The 18,840-nt window shown below is 52.3% G+C and overlaps 1 protein-coding gene across 1 annotated transcript in view; it reads left to right on the forward strand.

Moving 5' to 3' along the window:
• Positions 1–18,612, forward strand: part of PWWP2B (PWWP domain containing 2B) — a 33,828-nt gene extending 15,216 nt beyond the window's left edge. The window contains exons 3-4 of the transcript XR_014948807.1: positions 8,709–10,764; positions 13,309–18,612. The gene's annotated coding sequence lies outside the window, so the exon portion shown is untranslated. The remainder of the gene's footprint in view (positions 1–8,708; positions 10,765–13,308) is intronic.
• The last annotated feature ends 228 nt before the right edge of the window (positions 18,613–18,840 follow it).

Genomic DNA, 18,840 nt, shown 5'->3' on the forward strand with positions numbered 1-18,840 from the left:
AAGTGGATTACACAGCAGCCCTAAGCAGCATCCCAGCACAAAGCACGGCTGTCCATCTGCAGATGGGAGATGAAGAAGCTGGCTCACTGAAATGATTGTTCGTCCGTTTTGGCAAGGCTTAAAGCAGAAATCTCACAGCAAATTGCCTTTTTGTCTTGTCCATGATGCAGATGAGTGATAAGAATTCTGCTGCAAATGCAGAAGCAAAAGCCAAGAACATACTGATATTCCATTCCTTATCTGATTTTAAGGAGTTAAGTGGAATTTCTGTCGTATTAATGATGTGAAGTTCTGAACAGTTTACTTTAGTCTTTTGGAGCAAAGCTCCATTTAGCTAAAAAATAAGTGGAAATTCTTCAGGGATAGTAAGTTGTCTTCAGTATTCTCTGCCAATTGGTTTTGCGTTACCCACTGAGCACCACTAACCGGTTCCTCTGTCTGGTGACACTCTTCTTTTTGCTCAGTTTTTCAGGTTTCCCTTCATATAATTCTAAAACTTGCATGTGGCTTTAGGAAATGGGGCGGCTGCTTCAGTTCATTTCGGTTCCTGTTACACTAACAGCTTATTATAGCCTGCTCTGCTCCACGCTGCGGTTTTGGAGGTTTCCTCCTGAGCACTACAGCTGTGCTGCAGCTCAAACAGCTGATTTTCTAAGCGTAGGGCCTGCAGAATCAGAGTTTGTTCTTTGGTTTTTCAGTATTTTATTCCAACTTAAATCCTAAAGCTATCACTATTTCCTTGCAATAAGGTGTTCTGCAAATGTTCTGTATCTGTAGATTGCAGCTATATGTGCACAACCCACCTCGTGTCAGGTCTGGGACCCCTTAGCCCCCCTGTGAGAGCTGCCCCTGTCCTGCTCTGCCCAGTGGGTTCACACCCTCTGAAGGGGGAGGTGGAGTGTTTTATAGAACTGGAGGCTCATTTGGTTCTATCTGGTCAAGAATAAGGTTTCTTAGCAATTTTATAATCGTCTTTTCTGACTGGCACAGCTGGCTCTGATGAACCCAGCAGGTGCCCTGGCTTAGCAGCACCTGTGTCTTGGTGAGCTGTGGGATGCCCCTGTGATGGTGCCATTTGGGCCTGGGCCGGTGGTCTCCCATCACCAGCTGCTGGCTCACCCACCCAGCTGTGTGCTGGCCCCTGTGGCCAGGATGTGGTACAGAATATGGGCCAGCCCCCCACCAAATCCCTCCCTGTCCCGTGGTGAGGGGCTGGCAGCCAGGCCACAGAAAAAGCCACACCAACCATTTTGTTGGTGTTTTATTACTGCTGGTAGCAGAGCATTTCTAAGCAGCACTGGTGGTGCCCAGTGAGAGCAAGCTGCTGGCATCCAACCCTGCGCCTGTCCTGTATGGAAAGTATTTGCTTTCTTCTGAACTGATTTTTTTTTAAGTGTGTATTATAGAACTCAGAGTTAGGCAGGTTGTTCTTAAAATTAATTTCTCTGTGAAAAAATACATAAACAGTAAGCTGGTTTGTATTAGATACCAAGGGCGGAAGCATCTGGCTTTGATAACCCAAACCTAAGGTGGCCTGAAGCAATATATCTGAAAAAGAATATCTGAACCAGAGCTGAGCAAAGCCCTGGCTGTGCCTTTTGGAGGGACGTGTGGCTGCACGGTGATGGCAGCTGTACCCAGGTGGGTGCTCATGAAGCCTTCATGCTGCAGGGTGCTGGGGCTGCTCCTTCCCAGCCACCCTGCTGGCCCCACACTGGTTCTGCAGTGCCTGTGTCTGAAGTTTGGGCTTGTTTTGCATCTGGTTTGTGGGCATGAGATCCTTTCTACTTTGATTCTTTTTGTTACTTTCCTCCACCTCGTAATTTTGCTCGCTGATACAGCTTGCTGAAGCCTGTAGTGAATGGGTATGGCTTTAATTTGTTGATGGGTGTGAGCTAATGAGGGGTTAGGGCTCAGGCTGTGCTGACTGGCGCTGTGGGGCTGGGCACGGGGGGAGCAGCCACGTGCTGCTGTGGGGAGCGTAGGTATGCACCGCTGCCAATGGCTGCGTGGTCTGTGCCAGTGGGCTCTAGATAAGCATCCTCATGTCGCCATGACCTCTCCAAGCTGCGTTCATTTATAATTTGCACAACTGAAGTTTTGTTGGTACAGAAAAATGGAATTTTCCCAGTGGCAGGGAGGCTTGGCAGATGAGTCATTGGGATTCATTAGCTAATCTTAGATCTGCTGTGAATTACTCAGTGACTGCTGATACAGTGTGGGCTAAGAAAGTGCTTGTTCTGAGCTCTTAATTTTAGAATTTGGGTCTCTTCTCCAGCAGGGAGAATGCATACGTGGGATCGATGCTGCTGATGTCTGTTCATGCTGCTTCCCAGGGGCTGGGAGCAAGGGCTGGCCTCGGAGGTACACTGTACTCTGAGATTAAACCCATAAATGAATTCCAGCTAGGTGAGGGTGCAGAGAATGCAGACGGTGGGGAGCACATAAAATGTACCCATACTGTCCTGTTTCCCCCAGGGCTGTAATTCCTGGTCTAGGAATGTGCTGATGGCCTCTGGGCACCATTACTAGGGGCTCTGCTGCCAAAGGTGTCCTGAACAAGCCCATCTTGTCTTTGTAGGGGATGTGCTCCATCCCTCTGATCAGCTTTGTGGCCTCCTCTGGACCCTCTCCAACAGCTCCCTGTCTTTCTTGTACTGGGGGCCCCAGTCCTGGACACAGCACTGCAGATGGAGCCTCACAAGGGCCGAGTAGAGAGGGACAATCACCTGTTCCTGCTGGCCACCCCTCTGCTGATGGAGCCCAGGATACCACTGGTCTGAGCTACAGGAGCACACTGCTGGCTCGTGTTCAGTTTTTCATCCCCCAGGACCCCCAGGTATGCCACAAACCATACCTGTGCTTCTTGGGTGCATTGACACAGCTTTGGTGCCCACCCTGCTGCAAGGACGTTGGTTGCCCGTCCCACGACCGCCCCACCACCCCAGTGCTACTGAAAGCACAGTGCCTGCTTGCTGCTTGTATACATCTTGTTGCCCTTGGCTTCTAGGTAGCAAATGCAGCTCTTCCTTCTGCTTAATTTTACTGCCTTGCTGAGGCTGTAAAAACAGGAATGCATCCACGGCACTTGTGCCAAAGGGAGCATAAGTGACTTGTTCTGCTCTGTGTGGGATAAGCAAACACACAGGCACTAGAGGGACTGCAGAGGCACTCAGCATGCTCAGACCTTGCTGGGCAGCAGTGGCTACTGAGGTGCACCAATGGATTAGGAGGGCTGGGGGTGAGCTCCTTCTTAGGGAACACTGTGCAGTTTGGGGGGTGAGGGGTGCTGTGTACTCGGGGACATAGAGAACATGGCCTCCAACAGCACACAGCAGTCAGGCAGCAGGAGAGCAGGAGCTGGCTCAGAGCCGCAGCTGTGCTGCCTGCAGTCTTCTGACAGCTCCAGAGCAGAGTCAGGTTTGTCAGAGGAGCTGCATTTGGCTTTATGTAGTGCAGCAAAGGGGGAGCACGAGGCACAGGACACTGCACACCCTATTGACTGCTGTGTTGTGTATAGGGCTTCCAGCAGCATCTGGGCTGTGTGCAGTGCACAACAGCAGACATAGCACAGGCACATCAGCATCTCCCTGACGTGCTCAGTGCTCTCTCCTCCCCTGTTCAGACTGTAGGGACTTCTGGAGGTAGGCTGATGCTTGCTTGGCTTAATAGCATCTGCTCTCCATTGCTGTTATCCTCTCTGCTCTGCTGTCCCCAGCCTCCAGCCCCACCTGAAGGAGACATAGTAGTGCAGTGCTGTGCTCCTACTGTGCACAGTTCTACCTACATTTAATTCATTCTTATTTCAACGTGAAACCATTCTTAACATCACAGATGTTAATTATCAGCTGCAGTTGATGCTTTTCCCTCCTCCCACTGCAATACTGGGGAGTAGTTGCCACCAGCCAATTACAATCAGGTGCTCACACAATGGTGATGGTTATGACACACACTTTTCTGCATGATGTGCTTAGCATTTCCTTTGTTATTAGTACTGTTGTCTTTTAGAGACACAAAGAAAAACATTTTGTGTAGAAGAGCAGTTCTTGTGCAGGTCTGTGCGTTTCTCCCTTGGATACAAGTCAGCAAATTCAACTCAATGCCCATAGGCATAATCTGTCGTTGCAACACTGGCCCTGTAGTTATCTTGTGGTGTGAAGGAGTGCCATGGCTGGAAGTCAGGACTTTCATCCTCTAGGATGAAACGAGGCTGTGAGGGGACTGACTTAGAGGCCAGAGCAAATCCCAGCCCAAGGCAGAGCGAGCCCTGCTGCATGCTGTCCCTGGTGGGATCTGAGCACGGTCAGCAGGAGAGCTGGGGGCAGAGCAGCACCATGCCATCCCTTCTGCACACCTCATGCTCTGCCTGCTGTGTTCTGGTGTCCAAGGGGCACTGCCTGACAAGGCAATGCTGCAGTGAGCAGCTTTGCATATGTGCATGTGTGCAGCTGTGTGTGTGTGCAGCTGTGTTTGTGCAGCTGTGGCTGTGCACACCGAGCAGGCTGCCCATAGGGTGACACAGGAGTCAGGACAGCAGCGCTCGTCCCAGTGCTGGTGCCTCTGTGTGCTGATGCTCCCTGATGGCCTGAAGTCCCGCTGTGTGCCTGGGAGGTGCCTGCTGCTGTCAGTGCCCCATAAGGGAGCTGAGTGTGGGGCGTTGGGGCCTGAGCATGCTGTGAGGTCGGCCTCAGGCGTTAAAGCTGTTCTGAGGGGAGCACTGTTAGGGAAGCTCTCATTAATACACCTATAGCTGACATCTGTGCCTTGGACATGGATTCAGGAGAAAACGTACGCCATAAAGAGCATTCAGAGCGTGTGCCAATGTCTTATCATTGCTGAAGTCCTCAACTACTGTGTAATTACCCCCTGCAGAAGCAGCAGGAGTGTCCAACTGCCATCAGAGCCATTTGGAGGCAATGGGGGCCCGTGCCCACCAGGACGTGCCCAGCACTGTGCCCACACCTGGGGCTGCTCTCCCCCAGCAGCCGTTCTTTCTGTGCTCAAAGCAGCCGTGTTGGAGCTGGAGCCTGGGCCGGCCCGCGTTTGTTTGCCGATGTATTTATAGATAAGGTGTGTTTGTCCCTGCCTGTCCCGTGCCGCAGCTCCCCACAAGTGTTATTTTGAGCTCTGGGTGCGCGGTGACCAAACAAGCTGCAGGTTTTATTTCCAGAGGCAGCAACAGAGATTTCTGCACATTGTGCATTTGTGACACGTACAGGGAGCACTGATGGCCTGGGGGGAAACTGCAGAGCTGCCTTTTTACGAGGCAGCTCCCAGGTGTACACCTGGCTCCAAGCACACTGATTTGCAATTAAAATTTTCCACTCGGCTTGATGGATATTTTGATTCACGTTTCTGCATTACATGATGAAAATGTACCTACGTGTGTGGCACACTGATATTCTTTTCTTAGAGATCTATTGATTTCCAAGGAGAAATCAACTGAACTGGAAGATCAGAGCTCAGGTGGGATGACGCGTCCCTAGGCTGATTTTTCTGGTAATCCCTGAAAGGCTCACAGTGGAATTCCATCCAGCTTTTTGAGGTTGGGAGTTACTCTTCTTTCTCTGTTAAATCTACTGGTTAAAAACGAGCACTTTTCCTTTGATGTGGTAATAATAATAATTAACAGCAGTACTTTTCAAGAGGCCACGTGTAAATTGAAAGGTCAGTACATTGGGAGCCGATAAATGTTCTTTCCCCAGTGCATTGTATCTCTCTGGAATTCACTTCTGCAGGAGATTTAAACAAATAGCTTGGCTGGAATAGAAGGAAACCCATGGCTGATCAGTCTGTGGCCTTGGCAGGCCTGAGAGCTTTTTGTCTTCCTTGTGGCTGCAATGAGAAGCTTTACTTGGTGCTAACATTGGATCTGGAGTATGTCTGCAGCCTCGTGGCAGCCCCACATCCTGCTCAGCAGAACCCATCGGGTACCTGTGGAAGGGCCTGCAGCAGAGCACGAATGCTGTGCCCACAGCCAGCAGCAGGTGTGAGCAGGATAGATCTGAATGCAGACCTATTGTGTGCGTATTGTTTGTCATTAATGTAATTAACTCGAGGCTTCCTCTGGAGATCCATCTGGCCGAAGGTCTGCGGGGTGCCTGTGGTGGAGCAGTGTGCCCTGCTGGGATACACCGGGTTCTTTGGGATGGGTCACAGGACACACAGAGCTGTTGGGTGCTCAGCAAATCTCTGACGTTTGTGTTGAGCTCTCTACATCCTTTGTTTCCTCCTGGCTCCCTTCCTCTCTTTTCAAACGATATGGTACGAACAACAAAATGATGTTCCATTCATTCTATCCATGTTCTTATTGATAGGGCTAGAGAACAGGGTGACTGTGCGGAAGGGCCCGAAGCTCCATTTCTCTGCAATGAACACAGACTTTAGGGAATGCACTCTTTTAAGTTCTTTTTCAGAGCTATAAAAAGAAAATGGAAATGTTTCCCTTTGGTATGTCTGCATCCTTTGCACTAAATGAGTGATTTCCTTCTTCTCTGTGCTGATGAGGAAATTCTCTTCTGTAGGATCCTGCTTTGATGTCTCCAGAAAAGAAAAGTCGAATTAGCAAATCCACAGGAAGGCATTAGCATGGCATTGTTCCCGTGTCTGCGAGGTGGGGATTAACCCTCTGACTTGATTCATTCCAGCTTCAAACAGACCAGGAGAATGGGAACGCAGCAGGTTTACCTCCGTGTCAGCTGCACCACCTGCGGGGTTCCCAGGCACCGCGCTGCCCACTGTGACTGCAACACCCCATTGCTGCTGGTACCACGGAGCCAGCCCTGCAGTGCTGTGTGTGGATGGAGCAGTGCTGTATGTGGATGGAGCAGTGCTGTGTAGGGATGAAGCTGTGTGCTCCCAGCACCTGAGGAGAGCAGAACTTCGGGTGCATGCCCAGCCTGTGCCGTTCAGCAGCGCAGTGCTGAGCTGCAGTCTGTGTGCTGCCAGCTGCAGGGCACGCTGCACTGAGCGCAGTTTGTGCAGGGTCAGCCCTCATTGCTGCACTCTGCGCTGCAATATTCAGAGCTTTGTTTCACCCCTCTCGTGCATGAGATGTCAAAGAGATACAGAGTCCCTTCCAGCAGAGCCCCAAGGCTGTACCATACGGATGTTGTGGATTTCAAGGTTTCTCTTCCAGATTTTCTCCCTCCCTGGGCAGGATCACGAGGGTGCTTGCAGCTTTCACACTGGGGTGCTGTTGTGTTTTCGGTTGGGGCTGTGCAGAGCACACCGTGTTGGCAAGGTGCTGCACCACACAGTGGGGAAAAGGAAAATCCCAGCTCGGGGGGGGGCAGAGCCTGAATCTGAGTGTGGAGCTCACACCTGAATGACACGGCGAATTCCCCGGCACTGCCTTGGATGGTGACAACATGAGGAGCAGCCCTGGTTAGAGCATGTGCAGTGCTACCAACTGCAGCAGCAGTGCGTCAGGGTGGGGTGATGGAAAGTGGGGAGAGCCTGAAACCGGCCTGAAACCGGCCTGACGGGAACCTGCTCCTGCATGGGAGGTGTATGGCTGGGAAGTGGGAAGTGCCAGTGATGTCTGCCTGCTGAGCATGGGGCTGTACTGGGGAGCATTCCTACCTAATAATGGAGGTGTTCTCCTTCCTCCTCTGTTATGCAAACACGTGTGTGTGCAGTGCCTGGGCTCCTACCCACACCGGCATGGTTTGGCAGCACCAGAACCCCTGTGCTGCCAGCAGCACCGTGCAGCCTGCATTCCAAACACTGCCCGGGGACAGCAGCTCATAAGGCTGTGCCATGGGCTGCTGGGAGCTGCTGGCAGGAGCTGTGTGTTGGTATGGCCCAGTGAAGGGGTACTGTGCTGGGAACGCAGCAATTGAACCGTGTTCCCAATGAGGACATCAGGAAGGTGGCACCACAGGGATGCATCTGGGAGCAGCACCGGCTCCTCCCATGTATCCCACAGCACTCCTGGTGTGAGGCCTCAGTGCCACACAGCTGGGACGCATTTACTGTCTGAAACCAGAGAGAAATTAACATCATGTTCAGGGAGAGAGGAAGCAAAGGAGATCCATGGGTCAGATGTGGTTGGTGTTTCAGCATCTGGCCAAAGGTCTGGGGAGTGGAATCTGTTGCGGAACTTTGCTGATGACTTCATAAAGGTCTGCCCAAAATAGTAAAAACCATGAATCACTCATGAAAGTCAGAAAGCGTTTTGTAACTTCCATGCATTGAGGATAAACCCTCAGCATCCTGTTTGCATGCTGGCTCTTGTCCCAAGGCTTCGGGCTGGGCTTTCCACCTGGGGCTCACCCCTGGCACAGGCAGCTTCAAACTCACCTCCAAGACATCTGAACAAAGCAAAATGCAATTCTGACTCGTCACGTATGGATGGATGGGTGTTGATTCACCCACGGGAAGGAGGAATGTCTGTAGCTCCTTATTTGCATGGCCCCCACTCAGGGTTGGTTTATGTTTCTAAAGAGCCAATTCAGTGCTGAGTCAGTGCCACATCCCCGCGGGTCTGAACACCTCCATGGACAGGGACTCCCCACCCCTGGGCAGCTCTGCCAACACATCTCCTTTCTTTTGCAGAAGTAACCCAGGGCCAACGTGGGGGCAGCAGAACGGGACCTCAGCCCTGCAGCCTCCTACAGCCCAGCACTGCTCTGCAGCACCCAGCAGCCTTGAGGAAGAGGCTCTACCTCCTGTGCTGGTTTCTGACACTCTCTCTCCTGTTCCAGGTCCCCGGGAGCTCTCTGTTGGAGACAAGAGGAGCCCAAGCTGCGAGAAGCAGGTGGGCTTTGTGGATGCCTTTGCGGCCCATTGAGCTGAGCCGTGGCTGTGAATCCTGCCTGAAATCCAGAAACTTCTCATTTCTTGGGTAAAAGCCCTTCTGTTATGAGTGATCACTGCTGAGGGGAACCTCAGGCTGCTCTGCATTCCCCATCCTCAGATGCCATTATTTTACCATACAAGTGCCAAAGAGCGACTATTAATTATTGAATTACGCTTTAGGAGAGGCATTAGGGAATGTGATTCCTGTCTTGCCTTTCAGGCTGAGGAATAATTGCTTTACCCAGCAGGCGCTCCCCTGGGATTCTCCTGTGCGTTTCCATTAGCTGCAGCTGTAGGACCATCACCAGCTCTGCGGGAGCTCCATTCCCCACCTGCTGTCACTGCAGGAGCTCTGGCTCAGCTGTTTGGGACCCAAAGGTCCCTTCTGTGGGACTGTGGTCCCTTGTGCCACAGAGATGTGGGCTCGTCCCATACAGCGCCGCAGTGAGTCCTGCTGGGAAATTAATCAGAGGAAATGTGAAGGCAGTGACCTCAATATGCAGCTCAGGATGAATCACAGTTACTGACAGAGGCGTCTCCATGATTTTGGGAGCAGCGTGTCCCCGTGCTCAGGAAATGCACAGACAGCCACTATGGGCAGAGCCGACCTCAGAGGTCTTTTCCAACCTGAAGGGTCCAGATTCCAGTTAAGGTTTAGCAGAAGTATTTTTTGTCATCTCCATGAAGTGCCCCAGCTGCACAGCTCATAGCACCCACAGCACCTGACACTGACTGTGCTCACCGCCTCCTGCTGGGTTTTGTTGCCGTTCAAGGTGCCATTTCACAAAGCAGATTTCCAGGCTGAAAAATGCAAATTTCATTTCTTGTGGAAGACAGCTAATGAATGCTGCTCAGCAGTTACCCTCATTAATAGCTCTGTAATTCTCTAATGAATATTTATGAGTGGTTGGCTGGAAGCAACGTACCACGGTGTGTACGGACAGATATTTCGTACGGATTGTGTTTGACATTAAAATAATGGTAATTATTTTGGTGAAGGGTGCAGTGAGATGGTGAAACAGAATGCAAATAGCCACAGATGCAGCATTTCTTTCCATTGACAGCAGCTATGCGTTATTCAGAGGCTCTTGCCAGGAGAGGTGTGCGCGAGGTGCCCTGGGTATCCTGCATGGAGCCCACACAGCCCTGAGCATGGCATTCAAAGGGCCATATCCTGTGTGTATCTAACAGACGGTAGCAATCTCCTTATTAGCACTACGGTCATATATCGTAACAGCTTTGATTCCCATCTGCTTGTCTTTGTATGTGCACAGACTGCAATGGTGGTTTCTGATCAATATCAGAAAAAAAAAGCAAGGAAGCATCATGTCCTGCTTGTGCACTGACACACGTGGCAGGCTGCAATAGAGCTCTGAGCACGTGTCCCCATGTCCAGCAGCACTGCGCCACATCCCTTCCATGCACAGCAGCACAGTGCAGGAGCTGCTCAGCGCTGCAGGTGTTGCCTGGCTGCTGTCGGGCTGCTCACCCTGCAAAGCTTCCTCTGAGGGTGATGCTAAATCATTTGCTGCTTCACAGTCTGTTGTTACAAAGGCAACCATCATTCCTTGTATAACCAAACCAAACACCAACAAAGAAAAGCCACCCTGCCCCTCCTCCTCATGGGACAGATGCGCTGCCCAGCTTTTTGCAGAGGTCAGAACTTCGTGCCACCTGAAGGGGAGATCCTGAGCCAGCAACAGGCGAGGAGGGACTGGGCCAAAGGGATAAGGCGTATCACTGTGCAGGGCTGCACCCGGCCTCGGGATGGATGGACAGTGAACTCCCAGCACACGCCACAGAGAGCTTCCCCCATCCACTCTGAGTCAGGACAAGGAACAGCTATCACACTGCACGCCAGTTTTCTTGTTCCTTCTGCATTTGAGTCTAAAGAAAGCAAATGGAGTTTTTGAGAAGAAAACCATCAAGTACATGTAGAGCTGTTTGGTGAAAGGCAGCAAGGTAAGCACGTCTGGGGAAGGCTTAAAGTTCTGTCTCTGGGTATTTCATGAAGTGGTATAAAAGCTGACCTGAGGGCTGACATCACCTTGCCATGTGAGCCCGGAGAGTGGGAGGGAGCTGGGAACAGTGAGGAGGGGAGTAACCAGACTGAAGGTCCCGGGAGCTGATGGGGGTGTCTGGGGGAGGGCAGAGCCATGCACAGCTCTGGGTGTGGGGGTGTGACACTGCTGGGTACCTGACACTGAGTGTGACCCTGTATGGCACCTCCAGAGGGGGCTGCAGACCATCTGCTACAGCACTGTGTCCAGAATGTTCTGGAACTGTCCAGGTATCAGAATATTTTATTCTTAACCCTTTGGGACTTGGCAATGTTGCACTTTGTAAGTGAAAAGCCACTGCCTGCAAACAAGTGCTGCACAGTTTGTAGTCATTGCCTTGTGTTAATCTCCATCATTACACGTTCCCAATCAATACTAATTAAGTTTCCAATAGTAGTTGATTAGCCAGAGTCCAGCGGTGCTTTCACTGGGTTTCAGATGGCATCCATGTGCCAGTAAAGAAAATACCAGCAACTCTTAAGGGCAGGAGTGGAAAGAGCAGCAGGCAGCCAAGGGGGCTGATCCATGGGCACCCTGTGTACCCTGTATCTCGGGGCAAGGAGAGGCATTTTCTTTCTATTCTTTCTTCTGGAGCATTTCAGAACGTACATGGGACTGCACGACAGACTGACTTGTAGCACAGCCCTGGTGGAGGGGAGCTGCTGTCATGGGAGGACGCACCAGGGGCTGACCCAGCCTCTGTCCTTTGCACCCCAAAATCCTCTGGCACTGGGGACCCACACCCAGGGGAGGCTGCACAGTGGCTGATGGCTCTCACTGGGAAATATTTCCTCCTGGTGGCAAGGAGAAGCTTCTGCTGGTGCCATCTGTACCCGCTGCCCTGTGTCTTCTCTGTGTGGCTCCTGGTGTCGGGACTCAAGGAGTTCATCTGTGCCACAGTCTGACTGGCTCTGCTCAGTGCCGTGCTGCTGAGCTAGCACTGCAAGGGGAACTTGGTCCCTAGAATATTATCAAGTTTATTAAAGTCAGCAATGTAATGGGAAAATAGGGGCTGCATTTGATGTGGACTGAGCTCACCTCAGCGTGTTACAAAAAGGAATGGCATCTGCAGTTGCATTATGATAACAACTGTCCATCTGCCTGCTGTGGGCCAGTAGCTGCCCACTGAGCCTGAGCTGGGGATCCCTCACCTGGCAGGGGGGGATGAGGAGTTTAGCTGAGATGCAGTGATACACTGTGTGATAAAGTCCCTGTAGAAGTGAGTTCATAACGCCCTGCAGCGCTTGGCAGGCAGATGCACTGCATCACAGCACAGCCAGTCTGCGCCGTGCAAGTGACCCCTGCAGCCACTGCAGCACCGAGGTGACCCACACCCAGCATGCAGCCATCCTGCTGCCAAGTGGCCTTTGTCTGTCTGCTGTGTGTGCTTATTCCAGGGGACTGCTTCCTGTGCTGCGCAGACAGGAGGATTTCCTTGTTGAAATGTCACAATAATAACAGCTGCATAATATTTATGGTAGCTCTGCTGTGCTTTAACTCTTGTATGGCCTTTTTGACTTCTGATGGCTCAGTCAGGAGTTGATGCACTGTCAGTGCTGGGCTGCAGCTGCTGCAGTGCTGAGGTGCCCCTGGCTGCACAGCTTCTGGCTGTGAAGTGCCCTTTGCTGCTCAGCCTTTGGCTGCAGATCACAGACTCACAGAACTGTAGGGGCTGGAAGGGACCTCCAGGATCATCGAGTCCAACCTCCTGCAAAGCAGGTCCCAAACTGGGCCCCTGAACTAGGATGCCCAGTTGTGCCATGGCCCAGGTGCGGTGTTTCAGTGCAGACATTTTCCTTCCAGGTGGGGCACTGCTCTGGTGAGGGCTGTGGCAGCTGTATGCTGGTGTGAGGAGAGGAAGGAGTAGGAGAGGAAGAGGGACTTCAGTGGCACAGATAAGCCCCAATGTCCCTGCCCAGCCCAGCTGCCCTTCCCTGCTCCCACACCCCCTTGCTCAAGGCCAAGGCCAGTTTCATTCCATCCCATCACAGCCGTGCCTGACCCAACCCAGCAATGCCCAGACCATAGGAGGCTGCTGGTAGGCACTGCCTGCAGCCAGCATCACCCAGGCACAGCAGGGAGAGCCCTGCCAAACCATGGCCTTGCAGCCCCTGCCCTGTCTTCCATGACGGCTCAGTGTGCCCAGGCTGGCTGTGTTATACTGCGCTTGCTGCTATGGGCACTGAGGTGGGCAGGCTGCACTGGGGACAGCGCACACTGACTTTGCAATGCAGGACAGCTGCCTGCCTGGTGAACCCACCTGCTCTAATTCTTTGCGTCTGTTTCTAAGTCTTTCAGAAAACCAAACCGCAGGAGGTAACGCTGCCTGCAGATCCAGTTTCCCTGTCGCTGGGTTAGCTGAGGAATAAAGGCAAGAGTAAAAGTATCAGATCTGAAAAGCACGGGGTGTAGATCTGTGCTCCATGAAATTTCCTTTCACCTGCAGGAGGAGTGATGGCATCGAGCACCTTCTGAGGCGATCCTGAGGGAGGCCACGTGCAGCACGTCTCTGCTTGGAAGCAGGAAAGGCTCCCAGCGATGCATCCCAGGAGAGCCCCAGAGACCCAGGGCACCTCTTCCAGCAGGGCTCAGCGCTCAGCTCTGGAGCGTGCGAATGTTCTGTGCTTGGGATGAAGCGTTTACCTGTGAGCTCCACCACTGATGAGTTTATAACATGGAGGACTTCTTCTGTCTGCCTTGTTCATTAAAGTTCTGAGCCTCCCCATGAACGGCTGCACTGATTTCTGAAGTTACTTAATAAAACCAAAGTACTTCCCAAAAAGAGGAGCATGGGCAGGCAGAAAGTGGGATCTGTGCAGGGAGGTGTTGGCAGATCCTGGCAGCTTTTGCAGATAAGTTCATGACACTTTACTTCATGTTTCTTCCCTGAAAGACTGAATGTATGGAATTAATGCTCTTTTGAGCCCCAGCGATGCATTTGTCGTGGTTCATGGCATCACTGCTCAGTGTCAGCTCCTCTAAGTACAAAGGAATCTCTGCATCCTGCCCTTTCCTGTGTTGGTTTTCCCTGCTCTGCAGAACTGAAACCCTTGGAGAATGTCAGAGAACAGCCATCCCTGCGCCCCTCGGCTCCCCAGCGTTCTGCCTCCGCACCGCACGCTGTGCTGCAATAAGCGCTTACTGCAGCAGCGCTGGGGCTGAAGTGCTGCTGCCTGTGCATCGTTCCTGCTGGAGAACGAGTCAGAATGTGCTGACAACCTGGAACACCCTGGATGGGAGGATTCTGGCCTGTTTCCCAGCCAGTGTCTGTGTGCCCCCGTGCAGCTCCTGGGAACAAACAGCCCCGCTCACATCGCAGCTCACAGACACCAGGTGTCGGCTCCCCTTAGTGACAGGAACCATCACCAGACAAAAGATATCCTGCATTTCAGGGGTGCCTTCCTAAAGCACGGCTGGTGCTACCAGCACGTAACTCCAGGTCTCACTGTGGCAAAGTGCAGCTGCGGAGGCTGCTGACAGCGGACACCTTCAGGATGAGCACAGCAAGTCCCTGGGATGTGAGCTCATTCCTCAGCCCCCCACCACCACCCAGTGCCCCCCAGAGCCCCACACTGTTGTTGGCAGGACAATCCATCACTGCCTTTGGGCCTGAACTTTCTGCTGCTTGCATGCACTGGGGTGAATCACAGCCAGGCAGACAAAGCCCAAGCCCATTTTGCTGCATCCTGGTGCATTGATATGCTAATCATTAACCATTATAAATCCTTCTTTATGAGATTCCAAGGAATAACATTTCCTGCTCCAAAACACACATGGAAGGTCAGGAGCTGTTAATTTACAGGAGCATTGCTCGCTGTGGATATTAAACCATTAAGCTGCAGCTGCAAAATGGAGTTTTAAAACGAGGTAACGCGACTGCTGCACACGTGGGGTGCGACTGGCGGCCATCGGTGGGTTTGGATTCGTTTGCAAAGTTATGCACAGGTGCAAAGAGGAAAACACTCAACCCTGATGGAAATAAACTGAGATTTGTCGTGGCTGCTGCTGGGCACTGAACAGGATCGGGATCGGAGCTGCAGCTGCTGTTCGGAATCGGGACGGATTCCTCAGACACACTAACGAGTGGCGGAGTTTCGGTGTGTCCGTGCTCCGGTTCCATCCCCGCACCGCTCCCTGCCGCCCATAGGAGCCCGCACACAACGCACCGTCAGCCCCGCACCCCGCCCCGCCCTCGGGCGCCCCCTGCCGGCCATCAGGAGCAGCGCAGCGCAGCGCCCTCTGCCGGCGGAGCGACGTGACTGTTCGTCGGTGAGAAACCAGCCAGAAAGATGAACTTAAACTGAGATGGAGCGTGTTCTGAACGAGCAGTGGTACCTTCCTCGGGCAATGCAGTGTGCAAACATTGCATTGGGTGGGAAACATCGCGCAGGAAGGAGCAGCTGAGTGGCACTGCAGCACTGCAGCCATGCAGTGTGTTGGGTGAGTGCAGACACGGCTCACAGTGCTGCAATTTGATGATCCAGGACAAACACTGGACAAACACTGGAGATCTTTGAGGAGCACAGGATGTGTACACAAAGCAGAGCCGTGCTGTTTGGACAGGCACACCCTGACCTGTGCAGGCACTGCCAGGCCAGCTGGGCTCACACAGCCGTGGGGCCATGGAGGTGCTGGGGCTGCAGATGGGGCTGGGGCTGCCAGCAAGATTGCCCTGTGATACACGGGTTGTAACTGCTGGGCTGCAGGATGGTGGCCAAAATCAGGCTGGAAATGCAGGGTTTCATGGGCCTGAGGAGCGTGGCAGGAAGCAGCGGGTGAGCGGTGTCTGCTGTGGGCACACAGCTCTGAGAAGGGCATCTGCTGCATGGAATGGCTGCATGGCTTCAGCACGAGGTCACTGAGAGCTGAGTGGAAGCTGCTCTTCCCCCAGCGTAGGGCGGCCCCGCAGAGACGTGGCAGCACGTCATGGCATGGAGGAAAGGTTGGCCTGGGGAGATCCATCAGCAGCAATGGTTTATTCATCGTTCAGCAGGTTATAATAACTGTAATCACTGCTGGCATGTTGAGCTGAAGACCAAAGCCAATGAAACCCCCCACACACAGGGCATGAAGTGCTCCAGACCCAAGCACTGTGTGGGGCTGCAGGGGCTGCCACCCTCTGCTCTGCTCCCACTGCTTTCCCCATAGCACAGAGTGGCAGTGAGCAGCATCAGTAAAATGCTGAGATGGGAAGCGGTGTCTGCAGCTCTGCCTGCTGCTCAGTGTGTTTGCCATGCAAAGCTCCACCAAAGCTTCTGGAGGCTGCGTGCAGTCCGGAGTGGTTTCTGGAACCAGAGGCAGAGCCATATTTCATGCTGCTGTTCTTCAACCAGCGTTATTTGCTCAGCTCTGTGAGCTGCTTGTGCTGCTGGGATCACTGCTGGGAAGGAGGATCACCCACTGCTTGACTCCATTCCACAAATAACAATGCAGAAGTTGTAAATGGTCCATGATATGAACGTGCTGCACCACACTCCACAGGAAGGTCTGCCAGGAAGGTCTGCTTTAGCAAAGCTGTAATTTGTTGCAATAACACTGCCCATCAGAGACCAATACAGCACGTTAACTACAGCAGGAAGGCTGGGGTTCTGGCTGGTGATGGAGCACGAACAGCCTGCCCACAGGTGGAAGCAGCCAGCGTGTTCCTCATTGCTTCTGCCAAACTAAATGAGCAGCAATGATGAGAAACACGATCTGCTCAGGGGAGGAAGCAGGAGATGTGCTCCCATTGCTCAGCACATTTGGAAGAGCAGCAGAGATCAGCACTGGCTCCCCTGTCACATTGTAAGCTCCCCGTGTTTCAGGGACTTGGAGCTTTTTTGAGAGCTCTGCATATGATGAAAATGTTCCCCATAGAAACAGCTCAATCTCACGTAAAACCATCCAGCATTATCACGCTGGGACTCACAGAACCTGAGTTCAAGCATTTTCCAACAACCCCCTCCGCAGTTTTAGGTTGCTCACTTGTGTTGTTACCTGCTGCTCACCTGTGCAGTTGCAGGAGGTGCTCCCCGGCCCTGCACGCTGCCTCCAGCAGCAGGGAGTGTTGCTGCATGCAATGGCTGTGAGCTGTGGGGTTGGGATGCATTCACAGTGCACTTCTGTAGCACGGTCCCAAAGCCCAACATCTGCTTCCCAGGGATTTTTTCCACTTGCGACAGTGTTATTTCTCATCTGTGATTACAAAACTGGGGTGTTTACCAGCACCGCGTGCTCAGAAAGACATGGATCTGCATTTTTCAGATTCTTTCTGTGAAATACAGCCCCGTTTCCAGACAGGACGCAGTGTTGGCAGAAGGGCAGATTTCTCACATGAGGAACAAACAGAGCCTGCAGGTTTCAGGGCTGCTGTGCCGCACTGTGCATCCAAAGCACCACACACCAGCAGGGCTTTGTGTGCTGCTGGGGAACAGAGACACAGAGAGCCCACGGATAACCTGATCCTGAGTCAGGTAATGCTTCCTAGGGGAACATGTCCACAGCTGCGATGAGACGTATATACGGCTTCGTATATCCAGCACTGTAAGGTTCCACTGCCATTTGTTGGCAAGTGCGAATAAATCTGTTTCTTTGGCTGCAGGAGCACACAGGGCGGCTGGAGAGGCTGTAAAAGTAACTGCTGTGCAGCCAGATCCCGTGCAGTGAATTCTCACAGCCCACACGGAGCTGCTTCACAGTGATTTCTGTGCAGCCAACAAGTTGCTGCAGGCCACTGTGCACTGCTATACACTGCTGCACACTACTGCATGCCACAGCATGATGCTGCACACTGCTACACTGCTACACACCACTGCATGCTGCCACATGGCTTCGGAACCAGCTGCAGAGCTCACATCACAGCTGCAAAGCCACGCTGTGCAGGACTGAGCCCACACAGACCTCGCACGGTAACGTTTTTCTCCTTAACATTTCCAGTAACATTGCAACACATTGCACAGTGTGCTACCTCAGGTCGTACCCTTGGCAGTGTAGCACTAAACGCTCACAGCTGGAATTTTCCACTGCTAACAGCAGAGCGACCTGGGAATGGCAGCGATGCAGGCAGGGAAGGGGCTGGGAGCACGCAGGTGCTTATAGTGGGAAGCACCATTCCAGGCACAGTGCTGGTACCCGAGCAGAGCATTGCCAGCATAAAGGAATCTCCGGAGAATGTTTGTGTGTTGGGATGTAGCACTGAATGGAAAAGGTCTTCCAGAAGTCGGCTCCAACACACGCTCACGCTGCTGGTCCTGCTCAGCTCCCCTCGCCGCAGCCCCGGAGCTGCTCCATTCACTGCGGGCTTTAACTTCTATCATCACATCAACGTGATTTTCTGCTAATAGGAAAATGAAATGTGTCCTTCTGGCTCCATTCTGCGAAAGATAAAGAACGGAGGGTATGCGCCACATGACAGAGCCTCAATCTAACCTTCTCCTTGGGTGTTATTAATAGTAAATGCATATTGGGTGGTTTCACGACGACCTTGAGAGCAAGTGACACATCTCACCCAGCAGGGCGCCATTCCCCAGGCGTTTTGGACAAGGAAATCCTTATTTTTATTAACTTATGAGGGGAAGAAAAGCACCATCGTGTGCATTCAGGGCTTTTCCAGCGTCCCAAAAGGCCCAATGCAGCGATGCCTGCTGGTTTTGGTGGCTCACCTGTATCTACTGTGGGCAAAGGGAGAAGAAATAAAATTCAACCTCCTTTCAATTTGCAAGTTATGAAAAATGCTTCTGGAAGGAGCTAATAAAGGTGATGGATGTGCTCAGCGGGCATTGATCATTTATTTGGAAAAAATCCTGGCAAACATTTAATTCTGCTATTCATTAAAATGTTGCCCTTGTGAGACATAATCCATAAAAATGATCTATCTCATAACCGTGATGTCAGTGAACTAAGACAGGGGGTGAAGGTAAATCAGGATTCCTAGGAGGGAAATTACAGATGCTTATTCCCTCCCGGGTTAATGCAGGTGGTCCGTGCATCCGTTCAGCCG

The sequence above is a fragment of the Coturnix japonica genome, chromosome 8 (genome assembly GCF_054131305.1).
Source record: "Coturnix japonica strain WE chromosome 8, WE-NBRP24, whole genome shotgun sequence".
Classification (NCBI taxonomy): domain Eukaryota; kingdom Metazoa; phylum Chordata; class Aves; order Galliformes; family Phasianidae; genus Coturnix; species Coturnix japonica.